Source organism: Protopterus annectens, chromosome 13.part0 (genome assembly GCF_019279795.1).
Source record: "Protopterus annectens isolate FY-2018-M chromosome 13.part0, PAN1.0, whole genome shotgun sequence".
NCBI classification, from domain to species: domain Eukaryota; kingdom Metazoa; phylum Chordata; order Ceratodontiformes; family Protopteridae; genus Protopterus; species Protopterus annectens.
In genome coordinates, this window is record NC_056747.1 from 809,317,834 (window position 1) to 809,343,370 (window position 25,537).

At 37.7% G+C, this 25,537-nt stretch overlaps 1 protein-coding gene across 1 annotated transcript in view; it reads left to right on the forward strand.

Moving 5' to 3' along the window:
- The window catches only part of LOC122787969, a 1,400,032-nt gene that overhangs the window by 830,921 nt on the left and 543,574 nt on the right, over positions 1-25,537 (forward strand). The gene's annotated exons all lie outside the window — the stretch shown is intronic.

Here is a 25,537-nt window from a genome sequence, read left to right on the forward strand (position 1 = left end):
TAGGAGTGTCTCTAAGAACTAATCCATCATTTCTGTCTAAAGTGATGTCTGAAATGTCCATTAATCAAGCCATTGAATTGCCAGTTTTCTTTCCCAATCATTCAAACAGAGGAGAGTATTGCCTAATACCCTAGATATACACAGGCAAATCCATTTTTACTTAAACAGGACCAAACCTTTTCATAAATCTGACCAGTTATTTTTGGCCTTTTCTGGACCTAGATTAGGATCTGCTGTTGCTAAGATCACATTAGCTAGATGGTTGAAGGACTGTGTGACCTTTATTTATACACAATGTACTATCTCTTTGCCTACTACCATGAAAGCTCATTCAACAAAGTCGGTGGCAACTTCTGCTGCCTTCCATGCCGGAGCTTCTTTACATGACATCTGTGCAGCTGCAACTTGGGCTACGTCCCATACCTTCATCAATCATTACAAATTGGATTTGGCCTCCAGGGGAAGAGCATCTTTTGGTTCTATGGTGCTCAGGAATGTCCTTCCATGAGAGCCTCCCAGGAATAGAGGTAGCTGGGGACTCTGTCCCATGTGTAAGGAATGAATGAGGATTAACAATATCAGATAAAGAAGTTATATCTAACCATAACGTTCCATCTGTATTGTTGATCCTCGTTCAGTCATTATGACCCTCCCTCCTTCCCCCTCCTGTGGTTTCTAGTGGATCTCACTATCCGGTTCTCTTAGGTTATTTGATCAGAGGTATCCTCTACCTTCTTTGACTTGCAAACTAAATCTGAGGTAACAGGGAGAGGGGGATTGTGGGTAAGAGTTTAGCTTGAGAGTTTGAAGCTGATACGAGCTTGGAAGATGGCCGGCTCAGTTCCGAGCTCGGAACCGATACCCATGCGTAATGGTAAGACATAACTTCTTTATCTATTGTATTATCCAGCTTGTGGAATCTTGTGACATTTTGTGTGCTGTATTAACTGCAACATTAAACCTTGCAGTCTGTGTATCTACACCTTCTGGAGTATTGTGCGAGTATTGTGCTGTGGGTCTACTTCTAAATTTCAAAGTTTCAAAACTTCGAATTTCTTATGGTTGAGACAAAAACATATTATTTATTTATTTTTTTAATTTACATTTTGAAGTTTCAAAACTTCGATCTTATGGTCTCAACCATACTTTAAAATTTAGAAGTAGACCCATACTGTGTCACTTGTACCTGCTGCTTAGTGATACACTAATAAAACAGAACTGCTTTGATGATCATATTAGAATATTCTTGTCTGTTATTCAGGCACTCATGTTCTATTACTTTTTTGATTATCCTTTGGTTTATTGTGCTGCAGCATCCTTGCCTGCTCTTCATTAGATCTGTATAATACTGTACTGTGTAATGCTGTATCATATTGCTCTGTATTGTGCTATATTGTATTGGGTTGAACTGTTTTGTACTGTATTATAGCTGTTTCCACTATCCTCTAATATGTTATACAGCTAGTGCTTTAATAGTGTGTTGTACTGTGTTGTGATTTTTTTGTACTGTTTTGTGCTACTTCACAATATGTTTATGTATCATACAGCTCACTCTCACTTCAAGATAGACCAAAGGCTATCAATTCCAAACTATTTCATAATCTATTCCTCCAGACATTTCTAGATTAGCCATGAGTCCTTAGCCTGTCTCTGCCCCATCTTTTGCCAGCCACATGTTTACAACCATTTGCTACTGCTGTATAATTTGGTCACATGTTAGAGGTGCAAATGCTCATTACAACTGGAGGCAAACCTCCCTCACAAACGAGTTACCACTTTTCATATTAACACTACACTTAAACACTGCTAGACAACGTTTAAACCTTCCTATGCTGAGATGCTTCAAAAATCACTTCTTACATCGAAAACCATATTGACATAATCCTTGTTGCAAATATTATACATGACTTATAATCTACCCAATCATTGTCAGTCAAACATTACATAGCTCATTCAAGTCCTGTCTTCTTTTAAACTTCATTCCTCCCATGCATGCATTGTTCCCACAATTCCCATTTTCCCCCTATGTAATTTGCTCCTACCTTTTTTTTAAAGATCCCAGTTCCGGTTGTTTTATCTCTGTTACTATATTCACTGCTTCTAGTACAGTTGGTTTAGACTTTGATTTCCATTTTCTAGTAATTGCTTTTTTTTTACAGCCTCCATATTAGACTCAGCAAGGCCTTACTATGTCTAAGCAACTCTGATTCTGTGTCATAGCTCAGAAAAATAATTTCCCTAGTTACACCAGTTTGCTCACTCAGTATCTCCAATGGAGTAGGCTGCAGGAAATCTTTAAAGCCCGCCAACTCATTACAGTCCCAGAAAATATGTTCCCAATTACCTCTTTCTTCCTCATCACGTGTCTAACATTTGTCATCTACCTGAGAAAAAATTCTCTGGAGTTAACTTGGGGTATAAAAATATTTATGTAAATGTTTCAAGGCAAAAATCCTAAATCTTATAGATTTTATTGTATATTTGGGAGACGTACATACATCCGCTCATTGTTTCTTTGTGAATTGCTTATCCAATCTCTCTTCCTAATCCTTTCTAACCTCCTCTGATTGATTCTTATAGTTATCATACAATATTTTGTATGCTCTACTAATTATTCCTTTCTTAATGGCAATTTCTGTTCTACATTCTACTAAAAACTCTTCCAGTGCCAGGCTTTCATTTAGGAGCCCCCCTCTTTCTTTCTGTTTGCCTATACTCTGATATCAATCCTTGATAGGGAAAGCAATCTCTAACCTGCAGTCCATATGCATTTTTGGCATCTTCCCATTCTATTATGTTTCCCTTTCTAATTATTTGCTGCCAATACCTTGGCTCCTTTCCAGTTTTCTCTAATAAAGTCCGGCCCCCACTTGCCTGTTGTCTGTATCCCTAATTGCAGTCATCCGTATCGCAGAATCTCTTTTCTCCATTCCTGTGTTGGCTTAGTTCTTTTCATACTTTCTGCTACTTTATGAATAAGTTATTTGTGCCTTTCTGCATTATAGTTAATACTTTGGCATCTGAACCTGTTCTTGACACCATGAGTATTATGTTTTGTCTCCTGCACTTACTGTATCTAATGTCTCTTGTAACATTTTATCTATTGTATTATCCAGCTTGTGGAATCTTGTGACATTTTATGTGTTGTATTAACTGTAACATTAAACCTTAGAGTCTGTTTATCTACATCTTCTGGAATATTGTGCTGTGAGATCTACTTCTAAATTTCAAAGTTTCAAAACTTTAAATTTCTTATGGTCGAGAACATAAGATTGAAGATTTGGAACTTTGAACAGTTTAAATGGAGATCGTTATACAGCACGGAATGCATCAGTGAGTGTGGGGGTGCAGGGGGGCTTGCTCCCCTTCAAAAACGTAAAAAAAAAATTTTTTTAGTTTTTTTTTTTTATTTACATTTTGAAGTTTGAAAACTTTGATCTTATGGTCTCAACCGTAAGAAATTTAAAGTTTTGAACTTCAAAATTTAGAAGTAGACCCGTGCTGTGTCACTTGTGCCTGCTGGTTAGTGATAACACTAGTAAAACTGTACTGCTTTGATCACCACATTGGAATATCCTTGGCTGTTATTCAGGCACTCTTGTTCTATTACTTTTTTGATTATCCTTTGAATTATTGTGCTGCAGCATCCTTGCCTGCTCTTCATTAGATCTGTATAATACTGTACTGCATTATGCTGTATCATATTGCTCTGTATTGTGCTATATTGTACTGGGTTGAACTGTTTTGTACTGAACTATAACTGTTTTGACTGTCCTCTAATATGTCATATAGCTAGCATTTTATAGTGTATTGTACTGTGCTGTGATGTTTTTGCACTGTTTTGTGCTATTTTACAATCTGTTTATGTAACATACAGCTCACTCTCACTTCGAGATAGACCAATAGCCATAAAGTCTATACTATTTCTTAATGTATTCCTCCAAACATTTTTAGATTAGCCATGAGTCCTTAGTCTGTCTCTGCCCCATCTTTTGCCAGCCACATGTTTACTGACAACTATTTGCTACTGTCGTATAATGAGGTCACATGTTAGAGGTGCAAATACTCATTATAACTGGAGGCAAACCTCCCTCACAAACCAGTTACCACTTTTCATATTAACACCACACTTAAACACTGCTAGACAAAGTTTAAACTTTCCTTTGCTGAGATGCTTCAAAATCACTTCCAAAACCAAAAAGTCATTGTTGGCTTGGCAGTGTAGCTGCAGGTGCTACAGGTAAACATCATTATGGACACCCGTTCCATACCACATGTAGTTCTTCCATCACCACCAGAAACAAGAGTTATCAAACAAAGTAGCTTGACAAAGCCCAACAGGCTATAAGAAGGTCGACTTCACATTACTGAAAGTCCATAATACCGGAGACAAATTGGCCGAGGTGGGTTTCATATAGCATGGTGTGTTATAGTGTAGTTTTGGGCATGTGTTTACTTGGCCTAGGAAAAAAGATGTGGTTCAGCATTTTAAGTTTCGTTATTTTCATCTCGGGCAATTCATCTTCAGTGTTACTGTCTTTTGGGCATGTAAAGTAGATCCCTATAAGAGCAGTCCACCATGACATTGAACATGTCATAAGTGATACCAGTGTGTGGTATACTAATGCACTGCTTACAACACTAAGAAAAGAGAGGATGTCATCTGCTTCTCAGGTGCTAGAATTCACCAGGCACTAAATTCCCTTAATCCTGAGCACAGATGTGACATGTTCATTGTTTATGTGGGTGTGAATGATTTGCACTAACTGCCACTCTCCAGACTATAAGAAGATGGACATGCTGGAACTTTCCAAGTATGTGTCTAGGGAGGAGAAGGAAATTAGTATTTTTTTAAGCAAGAAACATCTTTCTTAATGTATCACTTATGACATAGGAAATCATACATTTATATAAATGAAAACAAAACATATTGACATAATCCCAGCTGCAAGTATTTTATATCGCAAACCATATCGACATAATACTAGATGCAAATATTATATATCACTTATAATCTACCCAATCATTGTCAGTCAAACATTACATAGCTCAGTCAAGTCCAGCCTTCTTTTAAACATCAGTCCTCCCCTGTATGTATTGTTCCCACAATTCCCATTTTTCCCCTACGTAATTTATTCCTACCGTTTTTTAAAAAAATTCCAATTCCAGTTGTTTTATCTCTGTTACTATATTCACTGCTTTTAGTACAGTTTATTTACACTTTGATTTCCATTTTCTAGTAATTGCTTTTTTGGCAGCCACCATAATTATACTCAGCAGTAGTCCTTACTATGTCTAAGCAATTCCGATTCTGTATCATAGCTCAGAAAAATCATGTCTCTAGTTACACCAATTTGCTCACCTAGTATCTCCGACAGAGTAGTCTACGGGGAATCCTTAAAGCTTGCCAACTCATTACAGTCCCAGAAAATATGTTCCCAATTACCTTTTTCTACCTCATCACACATCCAGTAATTGCTATTTACCTGAGAAAAAATTCTCTGGAGTTTACTTGGAGTATAAAAATATTTATGTAAACATTTCCAGGCAAAAATCCTAAATCTTCAAAATTTTGTTGCATATTTGGGAGACGTACATATATCCCCCATTGTTTCTTTGTGAATTGCTTATCCAATCTCTCTTCTCAACCTTTTCTAACCTCCTCTGATTGACTCTTATAGTTGTCATGCAGTATTTTATGTACTCTAATTATTCCTTTTTTAATGGCAGCTTCTGTTCTAGATTCTACTAAAAACTCCATCAGTGCTAGTCTTTCATTTAGGACCCCTCTATTTCTTTCTCTTTGCCTATACTCTTATATCAATTCTTGATAGGGAAGGCAGTGTCTAACCTGCAGTCCAAATAAGTTCTTGGTATCTTCCTATTCTATTACCTTTCCCTCTCTAAAACAAATAAACAGGGTGGCTGGGCTAAATTGTGCACTAACCAAAAACTGTGATGAGCAAAATAATAGCAATAACAAAGTTTATTAAAAGATCATTAAGCACTTTCTTCCTGTTTCCTTTAGGACTTTGTCAGAATAAATAAATCAAACAATGCCATCCTATTATATACTCAGTGCAATAAAAAACAATCAATAATCACATTAAATCACTTCTTAAATGCAATGCAAATATTAATAAGGAGTAAATATGTAAATAAATGCTGTTTTTTAAAAATGTCTCACAAAAAATCAACCCAAAATACATAAGAAAATTGTTGTACCCAAACTGATACTATTCCTAATTACTAATATTACTAATCTTCCCATTCTATTGCCTTTCCCTCTCTAGTTATTTGCTCCCAATACCTTGGTACCTTTGCCAGTTTTCTCCCAAAAATTTGAGCTCCCTCTTGCCTATTGTCGGTATCCCTAATTGCAGTCATCCCTATTGGCAGAATCTCTTTTCCCTATTCCTGTGTTGGCTTAGTTCTTAGAATGCTTTCTGCTTCTTCTTCTCTTTTGGCTGTTCCCATTAGGGGTCACCACAGCTGATCATCTGTTTCCATTTCTTCCTGTCCTCTGCATATTGCTCTGTCACACCAACCACCTGCATGTCCTCTCTCACCACATCCAAAACATTATCTTAGGCCTTCCTCTTTTCCTCCTACCTGACAGCTCTAGCCTTAGCATCCTTTCCCCAATATACCCAGCATCCCTACTCAGCACAATACCAAACCAATGCAATCTCGCCTCTCTGACTTTGTCTCCAAACCGTCCAACCTGAGCTGATCCTCTAATATACTGATTCCTAATCCTGTCCATCCTTGTTACACCCAGTGCAAATCTTAACATCTTTAACTCTGCCACTTCCAGCTCTGACTCCTGCCTTTTTGTCAGTGCCACCATCCCCAACCCATACAACATAGCTGGTCTCACTACCTTCTTGTAGACCTTGCCTTTCACTCTTACTGGTACCTGTCTGTCACAAGTAACTCCTGACACTCTTTTCCACCCATTCCACCCTGTCTGCACTCTCTTCTTCACCTCTCTTCCACACTCACCATTACTCTGAACTGTTGATCCCAAGTACTTAAACTCATCCACCTTTGCCAACTCTACTCCCTGCATCCTCACCATTCCTGTATCCTCCCTCTCATCCACACACACATATTCTGTCTTAGTCCTGCTGACCTTCATTCCTCTCCTCTCTAGAGCATATCTCCACCTCTCCAGGGTCTCCTCAACCTGGTCCCTACTCTCACTACAGATCACAATGTCATCTGCAAACATCATAGTCCATGGGGCCTCCTGTCTGATCTCGTCTGTTAACCTGTCCATCACCATTGCAAATAAGAAAGGGATTAGAGCTGATCCTTGATGTAATCCCACCTCCACCTTAAACGCATCTGTCACTCCCACTGCAGACTTCACCACTGTCACACTACCATCGTACATATCCTGTACCACTCTTACATACTTCTCTGCCACTCCTGACTTCCTCATACAATAATACAACTCCTCTCTAGGCACCCTATCATATGCTTTCTCCAAGTCCACAAAAACACAATGCAACTCCTTCTGACCTTCTCTATAATTCTCCATCAACACTGTCAGAGCAAACATTGCATCTGTAGTGCTCTTTGAAACCATACTGCTGATCACTAATCATCACCTCCCTTCTTAACATAGCTTCCACTACTCTTTCCCATAACTTCAAGCTGTGACTGATCAGTTTTATCCCTCTGTAGTTACTACAGCTCTGCACATCACCCTTATTCTTAAAAATAGTTACCAAAACACTTTTTCTCCACTCCTCAGGCATCCTCTGACTTTCCAAGATTTTGTTAAACAATCTGGTGAAAAACTCCACTGCCATTTCTCCTAAGCACCTCCATGCTTCCACTGGTATGTCATCTGGACCAACAGCCTTTCCATTTTTCATCCTCTTCATAGCTGTCCATACTTCCCCCTTGCTAATCTGTTTCACTTCCTGATTCACTATCCCCACATCATCCAACCTTCTCTTTCTCTCATTCTCTTCATTTATCAGCCCCTCAAAGTACTCTTTCCATCTGCTCAACACACTCTCCTTTGTGAGTACATTTCCCTCACTATCCTTTATCACCCTTACCTGCTGCACATCTTTCCCAGCTCAGTCCCTCTGTCCAGCCAATCGGTACAAGTCCTTTTCTCTCTCTTTAGTGTCCAACCTTTCATACATCTCTCCATATGCCTTATCCTTAGCCTTCGCCACCTCTCTCTTTGCCATGCTTCTCATCTCCTTATACTCCTGTCTACTTTCTTCATCTCTCTGACAGTCCCACTTCTTCGCCAGCCTCTTCCTCTGTATACTCTCCTGCACTTCCTCATTCCACCATCAGGTCTCCTTGTCCTCCTTCCTCTGTCCAGATGTCACACCAAGCACCTTTCTAGCTGTCTCCCTTACCATCTCTGCTGTAGTTACCCAGCTATTCGGTAGCTCTTCACTGCCCCCCAGTGGCTGTTTTAACTTTTCCCTGAACTCCATCTCACAATCACCCTTTTTCAGCTTCCAGCATTTGATCCTTGGCACTGCTCTCACACTTGTCCTCCTCTTCTTGATCACCAACGTCATCCTACAGACCACCATTCTATGCTGCCTAACTACACTTTCCCCTGTCACCACTTTACAGTCTCCAATGTCCTTCAGACTGGCCCTCCTGCATAGGATATAATCTACCTGTGTTCATCTTCCTCCACTCTTGTACGTCACCCTATGATCCTCCCTCTTCTTAAAATACATATTCACCACAGCCATGTCCATCCTTTTTGCAAAATCCACTCCCATCTGACCTTTTGCATTCCTCTCCTTAACACCATACCTGCCCATCACTTCCTCATCCCCTCTGTTCCCTTCACCAACATGCCAATTGAAATCCATTCCAGTCACCAGTCTCTCACCCTTGGGTACACTCACCACCACTTCATCCAACTCAAACATATCTCTTTCTCATCCATCGCACGCCCAACTTGCGGAGCGTATGTACTAACAACATTCATCATTATACCATCAATTTCCAGCTTCATAAACATCATTCTATCCGACACTCTTTTCTCCTCCAAAACACTCTTGGAATACTGTACCTTCAGGATAACCCCTACCCCATTTCTCCTCCCATTCACACCATGAAAGAACAATTTCAACCCACCTCCTATACATCTGGCCTTACTCCCCTTCCATCTGGTCTCTTGCACACACAATATATCAACCTTCCTTCTCTCCATCATGTCAACTAGCTCTCTCCCTATACCAGTCATACTGCCAACATTCAAAGTTCCTACATACAAATTGGTAGGTAGGTACTACACTCCTAACCTTCCCCCTCTCTTTCTGCTTTTGGGCATGCCTTCTCCCTCTTCTTCTCCTTCGGCCAACAGTAGCCCAATTTCTGCCAGCACCCTGTTGGCTAACAGTACTGGTGGCGGTCGTTGTTAACTCGGGCCTCGACCGATCCAGTATGGAAATCTGTATTGTCATTCGCATATGTTATATGACAGAGGTTTTACATTGGATGCCCTTCCTGACGTAACCCTCCCCATTTATCCGGGCTTGGGACCGATACGAAGAAATGCACTGGCTTGTGCATCCCCAGTGGCTGGGTTAGAATGCTTTCTGCTACATCATCAATATAATATCCTGTATGATTATTGTTATTCTCCTTAAAGATTTGCATCCAAAATCCTAGTCTCTCCTTGTTTCTTGAGCTTCTCCTCTGTTTCATCATCATCCCTTTCCAATTTTAATTATAGGTTTCTGCTTGTGTTATACATAGGAGGCTTAACTGTGTAGCTCTGAACTACTCCTTCAAATCGGATAGTCCTAATCCACCTTGTTCTACTGGAAGAATCAGTTTATCCCACGTGACTCTTGCCATTCCCCCCCCCCCCCCCAGATAAAATCTTTCATCTCTTTATTAATTGCTGTCCACAACTTCTCCTCTGGTTGATAAAAATATGACTGACCTATGTATAAGACTAAAGGGATTAGCAACATTTTAACTGCTTATATCTTACTATCCATCTCCATATAACAGAGCTTCCAATTTCTCAGTTTTTGTTTTATGTTTTGCTAAGTAGTCTCTTCCCACATATCCTTAGCTGCCACACTGGAATTATTTTTAATCCATACACCTAAATACTTCATACTATCATGTCTCCATAAATATGAATATTGCTGAACCAATTTGTATGTGGGTACATAGTTTACCGCTATTGCCTTTACTTTAGCTACATTAATTTTTTATCCTGAAAAGATTTGAAATTGTCTTAAAATGTTCCACAACACTGTAATGTCTTTTTCTGGTTTTGTCAGGTATAAAATAATATCATCTGCAAATAGGGTCAGCTTTTCTTGACTATCATACCAATGATATCCTTGAATTTCTGAGTCACTTATTTTCTATGCAAATGGTACTAAATATAATGCAAATAACAAAGGGTAAAGAAAACACCCCTGCCTGGTTTCTCTGCTGAAGCAGAAATTATCAGAGAGGACCCTACCCACTTTAATTTTCACCTCCAATCCCTCATATGTCCTCCTAATCAGGCTTATAATTTTATCAGGGAATGCAAATGCTTCTATTGCACTGCTCATAAAGTCTCAGGTTACTCTGTCAAATGCCTTCTCTGCATCTGGATCCACCACCAACAGTGGTATTTTCTTACATTCCGCTTCCCTCTGGATCATCAGTGTCCTGTTAATGTTATCAAATGTTTACTTCCCCTTGACAAAAAAGACTTGATCCATATCTATCAATTTTGGCATCACTTTTGCCACTCTTTTAGCCTTTATAGGCATAAACACTTTACAGTCATGCAGAAAATGATGAAAGCAGTGCAGATAAATGGCCCAACAGAAAGCCAAGACAAAATCCAATAAAAATAAATGAAGGACCAAACCACAGCAAAGAAGAATAACATAAACTTAATTTAATTGCGAGCACTTTCACGGCAATTCAAGCCGCTTCATCAGACAATTCAACACAATACAACTGGTCACATTTAAAATATGAAGCAGCCAATAAAACAGCTGTTTCCATTAAGTATTTAAAACACTTGTTAAAGCAGACAAGTCATAAAAACAGTACTATCACATTAAGTATATAGCAGGAAAATATATGTGCTGGGATAGAAATACACATTTTGAAATGTAAATATTATTAAAATATATAAAAACTATCTAATAAATCCCCTAGCTTTTTAGTTTAGTATTGAAATGGCCATGTATGAACCTGGATCTGATGGATCTTTACCCTCTTAAGGTATTACAGTTACCACCGCTTTCTTCCAGGATGTTGGTACTGCTCCTCTTAAAATACTGTTAAACAAAAGCTTCCAGATCTTTATCTCTCCCAGCTTCCAAGCTTCCACAGGGATACCATCTATTCCTGGGGACGTTCCTATAGATTGGTTATACATCACCATTTTTATCTCATTTTCTGCTATCCTGTTAGAAATTGAGCCTCATCTACCACTAATCTTGGCATATTTAATTCTTCCATAAAAATTTACATTTGTACCTTTTCTTGATTTCCATATTTCTCTGCTTTATACAGACTTTCACTGAATTTCCAAAATATTTCTAATACCGCTACAGGATCATTTGTTACCATCCTTGTTTTAGGCTCCAAAAGCTTGGCGACAACCCTTTCTACTTTCTGTTGCCTGAGTCGTTGTGCTAAAAGTTTATGTTCTCAAAAAACAGTTGCTTAACAGCAGTCTTTCTAAACTCATGCATATTATCGAGGTACTCCCTTATTTTCTGTTTAGCATTCTGCAGTTGCTCCTTTTCTTGTTCTGTGAGATTCCCCCTATTCTGCAATACTTACCATTTGCCAGTCCCTCTAAATAATGCTTACTTCTTAGCCATATCTCCCTTTCTTTTATTTCCACCCTATTTTTAAACTCCACTTTAATTTTATCCCACTCCATAACTACAGTTTCAGGAGAAATTTCTATCTTCCCTAGTAGCTTGTGAATAATTTCTACTACCCATTCCTTAAATTCCTCTCTTTTCAACAGATAGGTGGAAAAGTGCCAATGTCTTATTTTTATTTAATTACCTCGTGTTTTTATTTTAGTTATTATTTTCGCATGATCTGAAATAGTTATTGGGTGTGTATCAAGATCTTCAATTAAGTGCACCTGTTCCTGTGAAATGTAAATGTTGTCTACCCTAGCCCAGATTTTGTATCTACCGAAATAATATGCAAATTCACTCCAAGTACTGAATTCACATCTTGCATGCCAAATATGTTCAGAAATTTCTTCAACAGTCTACCCTCCTTTGTTATACTTTCCCTTCTGGGCTACGCAGGCACATCTTCACTACTGCAAATCAAATTCCAGTCCCCACCTTGAAGTAATATTCCTTGTTGAAAGCTGATTATTTCTCCCAGGATTTTCTTAAACTCCATTACATCAGTTTTAGGTGTAATATAAATACATGCCAATGTAATAATTCTCCCTTGTCAGTAGCCCATTAGTACTAATAATATATCATTGTTATTATTTATTTATTTATTTATTTATCCTCTTCTATCAGTATTGGAGCTCCTCTTGCAAGTAAAGTACTCCTCTTTTCCTTTGTTCAAGGTTTTCTGCTGAATAACCATCCTGAAAACCTTTCTTTATCAAATTCACATTTTTCAATTGTTTCCAAGGGTGTGTCCTGTAGTATAGCCATTTGCACTGTACATTTTAATATAGTTCACTACTATTTATTTTTTGTATTTATCTGTGAAATCATTGATATTTAAAGACATTACAGAAAGCATCATTATATTAAAAAGTTATTATTCCCACCTTTTATGTATAACAGCTTTTTTATTAAATGTCTAGTTCCAGTTTTTGTTTTACATGCATACATTTGGCAGGTTGAAGTTTTATACAGTTGTGTCTTGTCATATCCATTTGAGCCTATGTCACATCTTACAAAAATGTTTATTTTATTGAAAGCCCTCAAAAAAAAAAAAAAAAAAAAACACACACCCCAATACCCCCCTAAAATCTATCAACATAATACTAACACACAAAACTACGTACATTTCAAATATTGAAGTTTTCCCCTCCTAATAGAAACAAATGCCCCAAACTGACAATCGCACTTACAGATTTGAGTTAAACTAAAAGAAAGGTTATCCATGTTAAGAAGCATGGTGCAGCATGGGCTTCTACTAAGTGCTGTCTGTTTTTGTCTTATCTTTTTTTTTTTCTCCAAAATCTCTTTATTTCAATTTTCTTTTTTCAAATAATAATGACAATACGGTAACTCAAAAACACAAATAAACAATACAAATACCTATCTAAAGAAAACGGACAATCTCGTTCCAAGAAAATTATACATATACATATATATATATATATATATATATATATATATATATATATATATACACACACAATATATACACAAGAGGTCACTACATTGTCAAGTAAAGTATGAGCATTCTTATGTTCATTTGGTCTCATAAGGGATAGTTAAAATGGGGATAGTCTATATATAAAGTAAAAATAGAAATGTAACCATTATTTGTATGTTTAAGGAAAATATCTAGTTACACATATACTAAGAGAGGGGAGAAGATGCAAGAAAGACTGGTTATACTACATTCATTTCTTATTTAAAGGTTAGCTTTTCATGACAATTTGTAGGCAAATTTTATTTGTCAATAATTATATCTAGCAAGTAACCCCAATATTTTTGGTAATAGTGTTTGTTTTTTGTTTTTGAATAAATTAATTTGTGAGATGAAATATATTTGATAGCAAGATTGCTAAAATTTTCCCATGTAATTGGTGACATGACATTCCAATTCTTTGTAATAAAGAATTTAATAAGGGCACACATCATAATAAAAACATGTTTTAATATTTTTGGGAGTTGATTGATATTAATGTACAATATAGCTGTCTCCCAAGTAAGGGTTGATTTTTCATATCCCATCTTCTCTAATCTTACTCTCAAGGAGCACCATAAGTTGTGTATCTTAGTACAGTTCCACATGACATGTAAAATATGAGCTGTTTGATCCGGACAATGGGGACATATAGGCGAAAAGTTAGGATTGAATTTATTTAATTTAGATAAGGTTTAATATAGATTGTTATTTACCATAATTTGTGTATATAACAGCTTCTTGAAAGGAATGAATTTGATTGTATTTTCAATGGCTAGTTTCTTATTTTCTTCAGTCAGTTGTTGATTTTTCATTTGCTAATAGTTTGAAAATAATAAAGAATTTTGATGTTTTGCAGTCATTACAATTTTATAAGTCCTAGAAATTGTTTTCCCTTTAATCGCAAGATTTTCAAGTATTAATTTAACTAAATCTATGTTCTGTAATCAGTATGCATTTGTGAGAATTTAGCATTTATAAGATGATGAAGTTGGTTAAGGATAATACTATATTTCATAGGAAGTTTGAGTTCAAGTCTCATCTGCCCCATGTTAGAGTCTTTCCATTGGTATATATCCCATATTGTGTAGTTTTTTATCAGGGGGTAGTTTGTTAGATTTACTGGTTTATTATTTATTAGTAAATTAGGATTTAGGTGTAACGGTTGTATAAGTGTAAAAGCGTCAACTAATTGCAATGATTTAAATCGTTTCTGTATTGTAAGAATCATGTTTTTAATTAGTGGGTGTAAATTCTTCGTGTATATGCTAGCCTGGTTTAAATTCAAGAATGGTAAGGATTTGATATTACAGCCAAGGGATTTCAACTGTTCATACCAGATTTTGGTCCACTGGCGTGTCCAAGTATTTATATATGAGTCATAGTTTATTATTTGTATTAGTCTGTATACAGTAATTATACTATAGTAAAAATTAAAATCAGGTAACCCCATTCCCCCCTTATCTTTGGTGAGTACAAGTTTTGCATATTTAATTCTGGTAGTCTTATCTTTACAGCTCTACCAGCTAGGAAACTCCTGAATGTTTTGATAGAACAGTATCTCCTAACTATTTTTTTATCCTAGCTAATTTTTCTTTATCAGATTGTAGTCAATTTGTCTTTATCAGATTGTCTCCATGGAGACATGAGGACCAGTTACAAAATTGCTACTAAGTATATATTTATTTGCTAAAAAAAATATAATATTCAATATTCTTTTTCATTTATTTGCTTTCTCTTAAAATGTGTTACTAGGTCAAGCTAAGGGCCTTAATCCAAGCATTCCCCAAATGTAAGAATGAGAGAAAGCACATTAATTTTTCTTTTGACATTTTTTTTACATTGCAATGCCTACCCTTCTTAAAACAGAACAAGGTTAAAGACAGAAGAAGGGAGAAAAAAAAAAAAAAACAGGAACACCCATTTATATCAGCATCCCCATTGCACTTAAAAACAATTGAGAAAACTTTACTTTACAGCATGCAAAGAAAATCATACACCATTAAATAATACTATTAAGAAAAAAAATGTTTTACTTACAGTTAACTTTCTCCCTCCTCTTCTCCTCTCCTTTTCTGAAGTAGGGCATATAATTTAGAGTCCCCAACAAGTCCAACAAAGTCCAAAAAAGTCCAATATTTCCAGATTTTCTTGTTCTGTTATATTTCACAAATATAATTATTGCTCTATAACCCCACTTTTGTCAATTTTCAATTTGCTAGTTTTATTCCTGTTCATCTCCATTTCCCAGATCTTGTCTCTGCTTCATTTCCAATGTACTCTCGATTTTTCTAGTCAACACTCATGTTCCCTTCCTTTTCTGCAGCATTTTCCATTGAAACATTGGAAAATATTTCACTGACACAGTCTCCCAGTAGTTTTCAGTACCAGAAGAACAAGAAGCAGAATCTCCTTCTATTTCACAGCTCATTTTTGTTGGACAAACTTTTGTATTTCCTCCTTAGCATGTATTTCATCAAAAATGATTTTGTCCCTCAAGGGAAGAATATTTTGAAGATAGCTTGGAACAGCAGTTTGAATCTTATGCTTGCTTCTAATTATTCCCTGAATGGTGGGATAAATGTACTCCTCTTCTGCCTGGTGTGAAACGAGTAATCATTCTCCAGAAATGCTCCCGTTTCCCACTTTTAGTAATTTGTCCTTCTGACACAGTTTTGTAAGAATCAACTCCTTCTGCTGGTTGGATTGCATCTTTACTATTAAAGGTCTAGGTTGCTTTCTCATAACCAGGTTTGGAACATACACACTATGTGCCCTTTCACTTAGTGACTCTTGCTATGGAATACCAGTCCAGTTGCTTATTTGTGCTTTCATAAAATTAATATAATCTGTTCCTTCCAGCTTCTCTGGTACAGCAGAAAATCTCAGGTTTTTCTTACATGCTCTGTCCTCTAATTCTATTATTTTTTTAAACATTTCTTCTTGAGCAGTCTCATATTCACCCAGATTTTATTTCATTTCAGCCATTGATTTTTGCTGTTTTTATCACCTCATCTGAATATCTGTTTAAAGTTTCTTCATTTTTTTCCAGCCTTTTGTTATTTGAGCTGATATACTCCATCAGTCTTTCATTTATTTTAACCAGGTCTATGTGCAGTTGTCTTATGCTTTCCTCTAGGTTATTGGAAGTCATGTCTGGAGCTTGTACTGCTAATTGCTGAAAAACTGTAGTACTTTCCCTATTCAGTGTTTTTTCCTCACCTTTTGTAGCTAATTTTCCTTCGGGTCCACTTTATTTCTTTTTTTCCTGGCATCCAGGCAGTCCACTTAATAACCAGTTATTGAAATTTACCCGGAAACACTGGCCTTCTCTGATGAGTTTCTGTTTTTACACTGGGAAAGCTAGAATTAATCTGTTACTCAATGTGCACCCATCTTGGAAGTCAGAAGGAAATTAGTCTTAAGAAGTATCGTACCATCACTGAGAATGATGCCACAATGTAAGCAGAACATGATTGACTTGAATAATAGACTTAGTTATTGATATGACTCAAGTACATGCCACTCTGGATAGAGATGGAAGACTGTCACAACTATTTTGTCAGGGAAGGCCTACACCTACATCTCCAGGGTTACAGATACTGGCCAAGACATTCTCTACTCCTGTAGTGCCTTTTTAAGCAATGTTAGCCAGAAGAACCACAGCTAAAAAGGTACTTATTGTAAAGCTAAAATATGAATCATCTATATTTACAATATACTCATTTCACAACTTTAGCATAATTCAAACAACTGTCACTGTATTCCATCACTTCATCAGCCTAGCCTCTGGTTATAAACTCCAGAGCATGTCTGTTTGTTGATTACCTTCATATTCTAACCATATCTACTCTTCTCATTTCCATTCTTGCCTAAAAATCCTCCATAAACATTATTGCCCCTTTCTTAGATCTAAACCGCAAATTAAATGCTCCCATGATGCACTCAGAAACCAAGATAACAATGCCCTTCTACTTGTCAGGCCCTGTTTCAGTCTGACAGTCTGAGAAAGAAGCTTCAGCAAAATTGTTCCTGCAAAGTGAGAGAGGATCCTACTAGAAATCAGACAACCTACTGATCTAAAATTATGTGAAATGAAGCTCTTTGTGCCATTTAAAGGAAATATACAAATGTGCAATGTTCTTGACAAAGGATATGTTGGGTACTCCACCATTCCTCCATTCACCTACACCATTAACTTAATAGCTACTTTCAAGCTTACTCAAATCTCTAAGGTTCTATCTCATGCATGTACAACCTCTTTTTCATTCACCACTCTAACTTCCCCTTTTCCTATGTTTTCTGTCAGCTAATCAACATCTTACTCATTCTCTTGCAAATTATATATTTCCCTACATCCTAAGTCCTCACTTCCTTTAGCTACAACTCTGATTTCTTTATGTTTCTCTGAATTCACAGCATACTGCAATCATGTTCCACCACATATTTATGCTGATACACTTTGCAAACGTAATAACTTTGAATGTACACCAGATTATATATTATCTCACTGTTGAAATTTTTCAAGTATGAATGTGCTACTGAAAAAACACATGTAAACAAACTCTTTAGTAATGAACTAAATAACTTGTACATAATGTTATGTATTGTTTGTCAAGACTTGAATAATTTCACTTGCATGTAATATTGTAAATTCTTTGCCATGAAATGAAAATGTGACCTGTATCTAATTTTTTGCTAAGAAGTTTGATTTCTTTGTAATTTTGTATGGTGTACACCTGGGCTATAGCTGAAAAGAGTCCTCCAAGACCAGTACACATATCCAGTTAACAAGCATAGGTAAACAAATACATACTCAGACTAGCAGTGGCAGCTAGAGACTTCAAATCAAAAAAGGGCTGCAGGAGACAGCTGAATGGGTGTGGCCAACAGAACAGGGTGTGGCCAAATAGAAAGGGGGTAGAGCTATGCTAAAAATGCAAAACTGGGACTTTAATTAAATATGCTGCCCTGGGTGCCAAACCATCATTATGAGAGTCCAATCAAGACAAAATTAAGTGTAGAAGAAAAAAATATTTCAATGCATTGGCTACGTGACAGCTTACTTAATATCTAGATGGAAACAAAAAGGTTGTGAGGCATGAAAAAATAAATTACTTTTTAAATACATAATACGTATAAAAAAACAAGCAGCACTCAACTCAAATCACTTCTCCTTGCATTGCAGTTCTAATTATAATTTATATTCAGCTTTATAAAAGTACCAAGTAATATGCTGAAAGTAGCAATCTCTGTGATACCCCCACTTGCAAAAATATTTCTTATCCAAAAAAGATCTGCTACCTGACAGCAACTATCTACTTGTTATATTGAGAAAGCATGATCAAAGTAAAAAATGAACAGCAAACAAGAAACAAGCTCAAGATAAATTGCTTAAAGGATTACTGCACAGTTTATGGACCACACATGATAGATTGGCATTCTGTTTAGTTTACGGGTAAAGCCTGCAAAGATTACTGCAAGTCTCCAACAAATGTAATGAGCTTCTGAAAATAGTGTAATCCTATCCTTTTATTACAAATACTTCATATGCATTTCAATACCTAAGGTTTATATGCTATCTAGTTATGTAAATATTCTCTGCATGGCAACAACAAAAAGGCTTTCAATGTTGGTAATTCTTTAACAGTATGCTTATTAAAGCTTAATTGCATCTTACAATCTCAGACAAGCTTACTTGATGGTTATTAAAGAATTGCTACTTAAACACAGAGAAGCAGGCACTGCAACAGCAACATGCATTTTCTGAATAAGAAGAAGCCTAACTCAGCAGTATAAAACTATGACAGAAAACCAGAACATTCTGCAAAATCAAGGACAAATGAAAAGCCACTGTAATACTTGTGTCTGCCTTGGATGGGGGGATACTCTGCACACTTACACTGCATAACTTCTCCTTGCCTTGCTTGGACACATCCAGAGTCACTACATGGGGGAGTGGGTTGCAACAGGTATGTCACAACTTGAAATGTCTCTAGCTGACTGTGATGGCTCTGACACATTTGTCATACCTCTCAACTTCAGAGCAAGAAATCTGGACAAAGCTGTAAATAGAAATGGGACAAAGGCCCAAAAATAAGGAACATTTTTAAATATTGCTCTTATAAACTTAAAAAGATAATAGAATAGTATGTCTTGCATTAGTATGGATTTTCTGGAGGGCATTAAATCTGGAACTCAAATGTCTGTCATTATTTTCTAACTTCAATCTTTAGTGATTTGGCACTAATTTGTCAGAAAAACACAATTTTATGAAAAACGTACCAAAAATGTGATGCAAAAATATAAAATAGCCATACAATATAGCTGGGAACCTGTCAAATAAGGGACACTTTTTTTAATATTAGTACTGTTAACTTGCGCAGCTGACAAAATAAGATAATCTACATGCATTTCTGAAATTAAAAGTAATGTATAACTCTGATCATTAAAATTATTTATTAATTGTAAACCCTCCACATTTTCTTCTAAATTTAACATTTTGCAGAGGGATTATTAAGGGGAGAGCAACATTTTGAGCCAAAATCAGGGACAGTTGAGAGGTTTGGAAATACCTAATTCTATAAAGCAATTTATTTGCACGTACCTTTCAACCTCTTAACGCAGGAAATCTGGACAAGGCCAAATATATTGGGGGAACATACAAACAGTACTAAAAATTGCTCTTGTATAAACTTAGTTGACAGAATAACAGGTTTTGCTTTAGTATGCATTTTTCTGAAGGATATGAAGTCTGAAACTCAATGTCTGTCATTATTTAGTGACTTCATTCCTAAATGATTTGCCAGAAAACCACAAATTTTATGAGGAACAAACAAAAAATAAGAAGCAAAAATCTATTCAGTCTGCAAAAATCTGGACAGTTGAAGTACAGTTCAACTGGGGCTGTCTTGGAGTTTGCCGCTCTTCCTCACAAAATCATGGTTGAATGGGCCCCCCCCTGCAGCCATTCCAATGTCCCATTACTTGGCTATTTCTCCCCATTTACCATAAATACTGTAATGTGCATATTGCTTTACTTCTGTGATGACTTGGATTTCATTTAAAAGTTTTATTTTACATTTTACAGCACAAACACTAATAGACATCTGCTAAGCAATGCAATGCATTTTCACAATGAAAATAGACTTAGCGTTAAAACTTCTCTGCCCTTGAAACTCGCAATTACTGAAGCAGCATTGAAACCCACATTTAAAGAAAATACATCTGGCCAGTGGCAGATAAAGATTGCCTTTGAGATGTTTTCAAATCATAGGCCCCTTGCACAGGAAACATACATGTGTTCTTTGATACACCTTTCTGATTGTATTAAATTATATTCCATGTGTAATACAGTACAGTTGTTAGAGGGCATTTTAAATTTATTGTTTTGAACATTTTTCCAGTAAACAATGAAACAAAATGCATGCACCAATAATGACAAAACTGCCCAGTTCAGAACATTTCCATCATAAAAGTCTACTCAAAGTTCTACAGTCCACCAGTATCAGTAAATATGCACAATCTCTGCAGAAGTAAAAGTAATCTAAATAATTCCACATTAAACAGATCTGTAACTAATGAAGAGGTTGCTGCTAGCAAACAACTTTATATTTCATTGTTTCATCTGCAAATAAAGTGCCTGTTGCCCTTGAGGAATACATTGCCTATGTTACATTAAAAAATAAGTTAGCAATATTGCAATAGGGAATGGATGGCAAACTGATAACTGGTTCACAGTTACTAGGTATCTCCACCAAAGAGGACATTCTTAGGACTGCAGCATCCACCCCCTTTAAAAGTACAACACAGTACAGTATCAGCAATGCATCTATATACTGTGGTAGTAGAACCCTCAGGCTTCTGCATCAAAAGCAAGTACACTACCTGTTGTGCTATTAACAATGCAAGCAGACTCAGCATAAGCAGCAGTAAACTTCTCTTCTCATGAAGTTCTCAGCTCCTTGTAAAATCCACTTGACACTCAACTGTATCTCTAAACTTTGCAGCACAAGAAGTCTGGAGAAAGCCAAAATGTATTGGGGGGACAAAACCCCAAAAACTAGGGACATATTTTAAACATTGCTTGTATAATCTTGGAAAGTTGCTAAAATAAAATGCTGGGTGTGTGGGTGTGTGCGTGCGCATTTCACTGCCAAGTCTTGGACCCCGGACCTTGTGCACTACAGTCAGAGCAACATACCACTATGCTAAATCAGTTGTTTCTTGAAAGACAGGTAGACTGAAACTTAAATGGCTATCATTTAGTGAATTCAATTCTCACCTTAGCTCTCAGCCTCCTAGCACAAAACATCTAGACAAAGCCAATAATGGGGGAGTACAGCCCCCAAACATATTCAGTGAATTCAGTTGTCACCATAGCTCTCAACCTCTTAGCAGAAAAAACCTGGACAAAGCCAATAATGGGGAATACAGCCACAGAAATAGGGACACATTTCAAATATTGATCTTATAAACAGAAAATGTGTAGAATAAAATGTTTTGTATTACCATGTACTTTCTGAAGAATATAAAGTCTGAAATTCAAATGCCTATCATTATTTAGTGAATTAAAAATCCAGAAAACCACAGATTTTATGAGGAATAGAACAGAACAAAAATATGAGGCAAAAATCTGAATAGTTTTCACAAGTGGTGGTGGTTAGGTAATTCAAGCTCTTGCTACCAACACCCAAGGTACAGGATTTGAGCCTGAGTTTTTCTGTAGCCACCAGGTATATTTAACTGAGGCATTTCACAAACACACACACACACACACACACACACACACACACACACACACACACACACACACACGTGTCCTAGCCTTACAAGAGTATCCATTCTGAATTTCAAAGTCCCAGCCCCACGAGACTATCCAATACGATTGCAAGACCAAGCTACTCAGCCTGCAGATGTTTAAGTCCGATCCCCTTCCAGTCTATGCAGTTACAACTGCATAGACATCTGGGATCTCTGTAGTCTGATGCTGTCTTCCAAATCTGGACTGGTTCACCAGCAGTCCGGATTCCTCTACGCATGCATGGAGTTCTGGGACTCGCTTTTTTATTTCATTTTTTTCTTTTTTTCTTTTTATTTTATTTCATTTTATTTTCTTTTCTTTACAGCTGCATGGAGGTGGAGGCTGCAGTCCAGTAGCATGAGCTGCCCCTGTGGGCCAGTAATCTAGTAAATACAAATCTGAGTCTGGCAAATCTCAGAGTAGTACATCTTCATCTACAGTTCTGTGCCACCACTTTTTCCTTACCTGGCTTTTTCTGTAGCCTAAGTTAGACTTGTGTTTGTTGTTAGGAATAACACTGGTGGTGGTAGAGTGTCTGTCTTTTTCTAAAACATCATGACAGCTACACTAATCTACCAGAACTATATCAAGCTCTTTCATATCCTAATATGTGAGAGACAGATCTCATGTCACATCTTGACCAACTTCACAACCGTATCCATGACACCTGTAAATCACAAAACATATGTGAAGTTGTTCTATCTCGCCGTTCATTCTTTACTGATGGGTTCGGAGCTGATCCCTCAGCTCCGATCCGACCAATTGCAAAGTTCAAGGTCTTCAAATAGCTCGAGATCAAGTCCCTATCCCGTGATGCACCTGAGAATTACCTCAGGTCTAGTTTGCCGCTGCAACAAATCAGAGGTTCTGACATTAGCTCGGGCCAGATAAGCAAAATTTTCTTTAAAACCTTTTCTAAAAGTTTTTTGATAGATAGTATAGTAGTTAGTTAGCATTGTTTATAAAGCTCTTATAGCTTGAGTGTGTTTTCCCTTCCCATTTACAATATATTTCTAGTTGGCCTCTTTTTGGCCTAGTTAGTAGTAATTCTTCTAGGTGTGGTCTGTCTAGCTTTTGAGTTTTATATAAGGCTTGTACAGTAAACCTTGTGGTATTGATAAGGTTATTTATTGACATGTCTCTTTTTTCTTAGATAGTTGTATTTTCTGAGATTGTGTGTGGCATATCTTGCCTTCTTAGGCTTAGTAGTGGTCATATTAAATAAGGCTATTCTTTATTAGCAGCTATCTGTTTTTGTTGCATAGTCTGCTTGTGTGGTATCACTTATTCTGTGTGTGAGTGTGTTTAGCCTGCTTTTATTAAGGCTTGTCTGTATCGCTATTGAGAAAATTTACTGTTGTAGTTTTTTATGTGTTAACAGTAAATATTTTCTGTATCTACTATGGCTGATCAAGATAAACATCCCAAATCTGGTTCAAAAAGTGCCCAAAGTGTGGCCAGAAAATATCAGTCACAGACAACCACGTCGACTGTGTTTATTGTCTAGGGGCTCTGCATTTGCAAGACAATTGCGCCATTTGTCATTCCTTCTCCTCTAGGGTCCTGCAGGAAAGGAAGAGGAAACAAATCAATATAGGCTTGTTAAACCCTTCTTTTTAGGAAGCTTTGAGTGACCAGGATGGTTCCAGTCGGTTTTCAAAGTCTTCCAAGACTTTGGACTCAAAAAAATCAAAGAAGTCTTCGATTTTGGCTACACTGCCTTTGGAGCCAACAGTCTTTTCCTTTCGGAGCCAGTCCCCAGTCTTGGAACCAGTCTCTGAAGCTCTGAAGAGTCCTATTCTCCAGTTGGTACCACATTCGGTACAATCGTCTCGATCTTCTATCAGCCTGTCATATCTGGACTTGGATCATGTGGTACAGAAGCTGTTGTCAGCACCGGCATTAGCCAAAATGATATCGGCTTCGACCAAAATGGCTTCAGAGCCGAAGACCATTGCATTCACTATTACTATTCCTCCTCCAAGCCATGCTGGTCCTTCGGAGCCAGAGGAGGCAGACCTGATGTTAGTGGAACCCTCTGAGCCGAAGCCTACTCCAGTGTCTTTGGCTGCATGTACTCTGACATCCTTGGTGCCTATCGAGGACTTTAGGAGCCAGCACTCTCTGGTTGGGTCCAGGGAGGACAGTTGAACCGACTTGTCAGTTCCTACTTTGTCTCTCAGGTCCACGGCTCAGATGAGCTTGGCTCCTACCTTGGGCTCGGAGCCCACTGTCCCGGTGCCAGGGGTGTCGATGGTTTCCTCGGATCCATCAGCTCCCTCACATTGGAGATGCGTTCGATGCCATGAGGAGAGTCATGTTTCCCAGGACATCCTCGACTTCAGGTCTCCCCTCCTCCTCCTCCCCAAAAGTGCCTGTGTCTGCTTGTGCATCACACGTTCTTACCAAGCGTAAAGACCCAGAGCCTCAGGAAGCCCCAATGGGTGGTCCCTGCTCTTCCCAGACCTCACCAGAGGCCCCCACTGATGAGGTTTCCAGAAAGAGATTGTGCAAGAGGAAGCACCTAGACTCCCCACAGGAGCCTCTCACATTGGGTACTGACTTAGCTGAGTCAGAAGGGTCCCCATGGTCCCCCTCTGAGGATATCTCATTCACTGAGATACTTGAGATCCTTAGGCAGAGGGGTGACTGGCAGTCCAAAGACCCTACTGAGGATGAGTCAGTTCTCCTGAAGTCTTTCGGGTCTCAGCCCTCCACCTCTTGGGTGACTCCGCCCTTCGATGAGTTGATGCAGCTGGACTCACGAAGGGTATGGGAGTCTCCGGATACTATAGAGCCTGTCCCTAGGAGGCCTAGTAAGTTTATTTCTGCCCCTCTGGACAAAACATATTTAACTAAAGGTGTTCCGCTTGATGCCATGGTGGTAGCGGCGACCACCAAGAAGGAAATGTCTGAGACTTCCTCATCTATTCATCCTCTTAATAGAGACTCTAGGATTATGGATAGATATGGGAAGCGCATGTTCAGTTCAGTGACCTTTGCTTTCCGTTCACTGAACTATTTAACCCATTTTACTAGATTACAAAGAGATCTTCTTAAGGAGTTGGGAGATACACTTCAGGGTACAGTGGCTGCAGGAGCCTCCAACAAAGTTGCTGCCCAGCTTGCTATCCTTAATTCTATTGTCAACTCATCCATGCGTCTCGTATCCTATGCAGCTGATAGAAGAGTAGGGCAGCGGGTACAGGAATCGCTCTTAGGAGACATTCCTGGATGCGCTTGTGTTCCTTCATGGAGCCCTTCAAGTCATCCTTCGTGAAAACTCCCTTTGAAGGCTCATCCCTTTTCAGGCCTAAAGTGAAGGAATTTCAATATGAAAAAAGCCTCTGCATG